The sequence below is a fragment of the Lactuca virosa genome, chromosome 2 (assembly GCF_052849685.1).
Source record: "Lactuca virosa cultivar CGN04683 chromosome 2, Lactuca_virosa_CGN04683_v6, whole genome shotgun sequence".
In the NCBI taxonomy this organism is placed as follows: Eukaryota; Viridiplantae; Streptophyta; class Magnoliopsida; order Asterales; family Asteraceae; genus Lactuca; species Lactuca virosa.
In genome coordinates this window covers 225277888-225284136 of record NC_136427.1, presented here as the reverse complement: position 1 = coordinate 225284136, position 6249 = coordinate 225277888, and positions in this window count along the sequence as shown.

The window sequence follows — 6249 nt, the reverse complement described above, 5'->3', positions numbered from 1 at the left end:
ACAAAAATCAATAGATTAATTCATCAGTTTTAACCTTTTATCAACGACCATTGTCTATGAAGTATGAAATTTTTTAAATAGATATGATCTTACTTGTACTGTTAGTAGAAATTGGTGAGATTGAAAACCATATCTTTGAGTAATCTTGTTGGTTCTTTTATCTTCTTTAGTATCCAAAACCTACATCAAGTGTTATAATCATTAATGCATCAAAGTGTTATAATCATTAATGAAAGGGACTCAACGCTTACCTCTTGATCTTTGCATCGCTAGTAATCATTAACGATTAATGATGCTGGCGCTTTTTGCCTTTTGTAGTGCATCCAAATCTTGCTTTTATCGTCTCATGCTACCCTCTTGATCTATATGCCTCTTATATCCAACTACTATGAGTTAGAGTGAGACTCAACCAGCTTTGATTTATGATTTTCTGCTAGTATCCAACATCACACCAAAAAACAAAGGCACTTGTGATTATTGTTATTCTTAAATTCATACATGTAAAATGAGTTCAATGATATTAAAAAAAAAAAACAATTCACAAACTATAATAATGTATAGGGAATGTATATATACATCTTCATTTATTCACAAACGCTTGTATATATGGTTATAGTTATATTCATGTATAATTATAACTATATTCATGTATGATTATTGCAGAAAAGGAAGAAAAAAAAAACAAATGGCAAACAGATAGAATTATTTATGTAATTTTGTTTGCATCAATACAGAGAAATTTGAATGTTCTATTGTTTTTGCTTGTCAGTGAAGGTGTAGCAAAAGGTTAGCTTTGATTTTCATTCGTTGAATATCGTCAGAAAAAAGAAATCAAAGAAAAGATTGAGAAAGAATCGAACAAGCATTCAAGTTCCAATTTTCTGAATTCGGGCATTTCATCGAGCACCTTATGTTCACAACTTATCTTCTTCCCCTATTAGCCGATTTAAATGAGTAAAGTACCATACCTGAGAAACATACACATGCAAAAGAATGTCGCCTCTTGAATCTAGATGTGGGTCTGGAATATTTGTAACCAAAACGACATGCAATCAAGTATTTGCTCGGATAGCGGAAGAAGATAAGTTGTATGCGATTTATGTATCGAATTTGACATCCAATTTATGTATCGAATTACCTGTATGCGATTCAAACGACACATTAGAAATCGAGATTCACTTTGGAAATCGACACATTGGCACAATACTCGTCGATCGATTTGGAGTAGATCAGGGGAAGGTCGACGCCTCTTCTGCACCAGTGATGAGTAGATCAGCCGTTCATTGTCACTCGATCAGACGAGGATCTAACATTCCCCAATCGATTATGCCTCCCGATCCCTGCTCCGTTCGTGAATACTTCTCCTCCGATCAACAACAATTTGGAGATCCTGTTTCCCTTTCCTTTTTTTTTTGGCTTCATCGATTCCCTTTTGGTGGTGGATCAATGATGTAGGGTGGAGGCGTACCTAGGTTTACAGAGAGAGATGAAGAGAGAGACGAGAAATGGAAGGAAATAAGTGAGTGATTGAGGAATTATAGGAATTAACTAACGATGGTAAAGATCCAATTACTATAATACCCTTATCACCATTTGAAGTTACACTTTAATACCTGTAACTTTCAAAACTTTACATAAATGGCCTATTCGATAATAACCTTAGATTTAGTTTTTTAAATGGTTTAGATCCGTTCTCACGTTCTCGATCTTTTGGGTGTTCTCATTTGATCCTACTCCTATATATATATATATATATATATATATATATATATATATATATATATATATATATATATATATATATATATATAATGAATGTCAAGATGGCTAATTGTTTCCATGTCATCGGTACTAGAGAGCAGGGTAACCTATAAACCGGTAAATATGATGATTGATCCCTTATTTAATAGGTAAAAACTAATTTTAAGGACCAATTGAGCAAAAAAAATACTTGAATAACTAAATATGTAATTCGTCAAACTTTATTGTGCTACACACAACCTGCAGTATCAAAAACCCAAATAGTTAGTTTTGTAAATATCCGAGTCATGTTCTTTGTCTTTTTGATAGAGTTTAATCATAGTTATTGTCACAAGATGAAACATCATAAAATACCAAACAATCGTAAAAAAAGTTATTAACTTATTTTTTATGTTTGTTTTTTGAACCGGCAAAAAATTTATAAAAAACTAAACACACACCAACGCCTCGTTTGTTTTTCTACAAAAGTATTTTTTGAGTACTTTTACCTTCTGGCAGATAGACGTTTCTTAAGTGTACGTCTTCTTCCGCAAACATGAAAAAAGACAAAAAACATTTATCCACTTCCAAAACAAACAACACCCAAATCTAAGACTGTTCACTATTTGGATAAAACCGAATTGTCCAATTGGACAATTTGGATCAGACTATTTGGTTCGGATTTTTGGATTGGTTTTTAGCAAAACCGAATTATTATTTTGGATTTCGGATTGGTTCTGGTTTATAAAATAAAAACCGAATAGTCCATAAAAACCGAATTGCAATTTTTTATTTTGTTCTTTTTAATATATATCTTTAATAATTTATAAATTTACTAAATTATTCTTTTAGTATATTAAAATTTTTCATCTATCATAATACTTTAATATGTACTTCTTATAAAAAAAATTGTCTATAAAGTAGTAAACTATAATATATTTTTCTTGATGGTTATTTATAACTTTTAATTCACAACTAATTAAATAATATTTTTTAGTTTATATTATAGAGTAAGTTAATACTAAAGTTATATATTTGTTGAAATGTCTTGATTCTTCAAAACCGAATTGTAAAAAACCGATCCAACCGAATTATAATTTGGTTGGATCGGATCGGATTTGAATTTAGTTTGGACTATTTGGATCTACGTTTTGAAAACCGAAATTAATTTGGATTCACTTGATCGGATCGGATTAAACCGATCCATCCAAACGAACGCCCCTACCCAAATCTAACAATAAACTAGCCAAGAGAGAACAAAATACATTTATTTACGACTTACAAATAAACAAGAAAAAGACGAGCAACACCTTGAGTCATGTTATTGACTCCGATCACAAGCAAACGAGCAAGACCACGTAGGGCTGTAAACGAACTGAACGTTCAGCGAACTGTTCGTGAACCGTTCAGCGGGAAGTTCATTTATGTTCGTTTATTTAATAAATGAACGAACATGAACACAAATTCTCGTTCGTTTAGTTAAACGAACGAACATGAACAATGGTCACGTTCGTTCGATTATGTTCGTGAACGTTCGTTTATGTTGTTCGTTTACGTTCGTTTATATAAGTTCTTTTTGTGTTCATATATGCTTTATTGTGTATGATTACATTACTATATTATATGTTCATATGGGTTCAATTATGTTTGTTTTTCTTTGTTCATTTATGTTCGTTTAGCATGTTCACGAACATAAACGAACGAACATGAACAATGTAATTTGTTAAATGAACGAACATGAACAAGAAAACTCGTTCGTTTATCCGTTCGTGTTCGTTTATTTGTTCGGCTAACTTAAACGAACGAACATGAACAAGCCCTCGTTCGTATTTGTTCGGTTCGTTTACAGCCATAAGACCACGCGTTAAGAAATAACAAGTGTCATTTATTTATTTAATAATAAACATCCCATCTAAATTGCTAAAGGATTTTGGCATTTATTTCTCATGATTATCTCCAACAATTAATTAATCGCTCTAAGTTTAGCCTCTCATTTTCTCTTTTAGTCCTACAATTATGATAATGAAGCTACGAAAGCGATTTAATTAATTAAGTAAATAGTATGATTCAAACGTGTTTGATAACAAGTTCTTGACAGTTTGGAGTTTAAAATCCTTGTAAGAAACACGAGCCAAAAAAATAACTTTGTTTGAAATTAGGATTTTCAGACTTTTAGTTTAGAATGAAAAATCAAAGATAAAAACTATATAAGTATCATTTAAAGAAAAGTTTGGTATAAATAAAAGGTATACCTTTCAACTCCAATAAAAACTATATTTTCCGGTTTCTAACTCCAATTACTAACAACTACCAACTATTTTTATCAAACATATCATTGATTAATTACTAGCTAATCATACTATAGGTAATGTCGAAATTTTTTATTTTTACACACATAGTTACAAGACAAAACCCAACCATACGGTTCTATTTTAGCAATTTTAAATTGTAAAACATAACTGTCAATCATTTAAACGAGTTCAAATTAAAAGATAAATAATTTCTTTCGTATTGTATTAAATTAAAGTTGTTAATTTCCTTTACTAACACGCTTTTAAGAATTAATAAAATAAGATTATTCTTTCCAATGGATGTTTTAGATTGATTAGAGCATCATCACATGACATTGAAGTCTTGCACTCAAAGACCACTCTAGATATATAAGTTCCATTTTGGTTCCATATTGAAAGAAGCACTTGACTTGAATCTAAAACTTTTCATTGGGCGGAGTGGGTTGCAGGATGGAGGTTTTTGGGACAATACAATAGGGAACACGATTCCTTCCATTTTGGTACCACATAAATCTATGCTTCAGCGAGTTTCTTACTTTTCACCACCTTGGAGACTATGCATTAGTTACTTGTAAGAGTGAGTTCTCTAACCCGTTTTCACCACCTTAAAGACTATGCATTGGTTACTTGTAATATATAAAAGAGTTTTTTGGTCTAACGGTATCATGAGTTGACATCTTGATGAATGGTACCAATCTGCAAAATATTGAGAGTTCAAGTCTCATTAGGGACGAAAAATGTAGATTTAAAAGTAGAGTAGTGGATGCGTGTCTAAGACTTTAAAATAAACTTATACTACATTAAATGGGTTAAGAGGGATGAATTTTCATGTGTTTTGAGATGAAAGAGTAGGAAGTGAGATGTCAGAGAAATATATTTATGTGGCGTATATGTGTCATATAGATTAGAATGGATAAGAGAGACGAAACCCACATTACATCAATATATTTCTCACCTCTTATCTTTAAACATTTTGAAATATATCTTTCTCAACACACTTAGTATATTACAATTATAAAAATATAATAGTTTTGTTTTTCTTAACCATAATGTTTTTTTATTTAACCATTGAAAGTATGTTTTATATAGGGTTTAAACGATTTTTAGAGAAATATTATTGAAAATGTCTTCAAGTTGGTAACAAACAAATAAAAAAATGTAATAAAAAGATAACAAATTTTAGGTTTTTGTTTTTAATATGCTGTACCAGGTTTAGTGTCATATTTTATCTATACATGTTAGGCCTAAGCTTGTTAATTTTGCTAATAATTTGATTTAAAGTTTAATATTTGTTACAAATATGGTCCAAATTTGTTTTCTACAAATTTCTTCCAATTTTTTTTTATAAATGTACTTTTTATATATTTTTATAATTACGCCATCTTTTACAACCTTTTTATGTTTTTTTAAAACGCTTTTTTTTATATTTTTTATAGAAAAATGTATATTTTATTGAATTTTTTACGTATTTTTTTTAACTTTTTTACATATTTATGTAATTTTTTTAAAGAAAAATATTTCCAAATGTTGTATAAAAGGTGTATAAAAAAGGTGTGAAGAAAGTTTAGAAATGGTTATAAAAATGTTTTGCATTTCTTTAAAAAAAGTTGTAAAATAATTTTTAAGAAAATCTAAGAAAGTTTTAAAAAACTTTTCACATAGAGTTTCCATAAAGTTTATATTAAACTTTAGAACCAAATTTTTTAAACTGTTCTTTTATAAATTTAAAAAAAAAATTTACAACATAATTACAATTTACAACCCACTTCTAAATTTTTTTATACTTTTGTTACAACATTGATAAATATTTTTGTTTAAAAAGAGTTATATAATATATATTTTTTAAAAATTATAAAATGTAATAAAACTTTATTACAAAAAGCTGTAAAATATGTCTAAAAAGTAAATTTATATATAAAAAAAAACTAATTCTAAATGTTTTTTTAAATGTTTGGACAATCTTTGTAACAAAATTTAAATTGTGGATCAAATTCATAATAAAATTTAAAATTTGGACAAAAGTATAAAATTAAAACATGACTTGTTTTCTAATATTGTCGGTGGAAAAATAAAAAGTTTGTTATCTTTTAATTATAACTTTTTGGGTTTGTTGTTAATTTCAAAACATTTCTAATCGTATCTTTTTTTTTTTATAAATATTTTAGGTTCTTTTTTATACGATTGTTATGATTTACCATTAATAAATTGCAAAAAATCA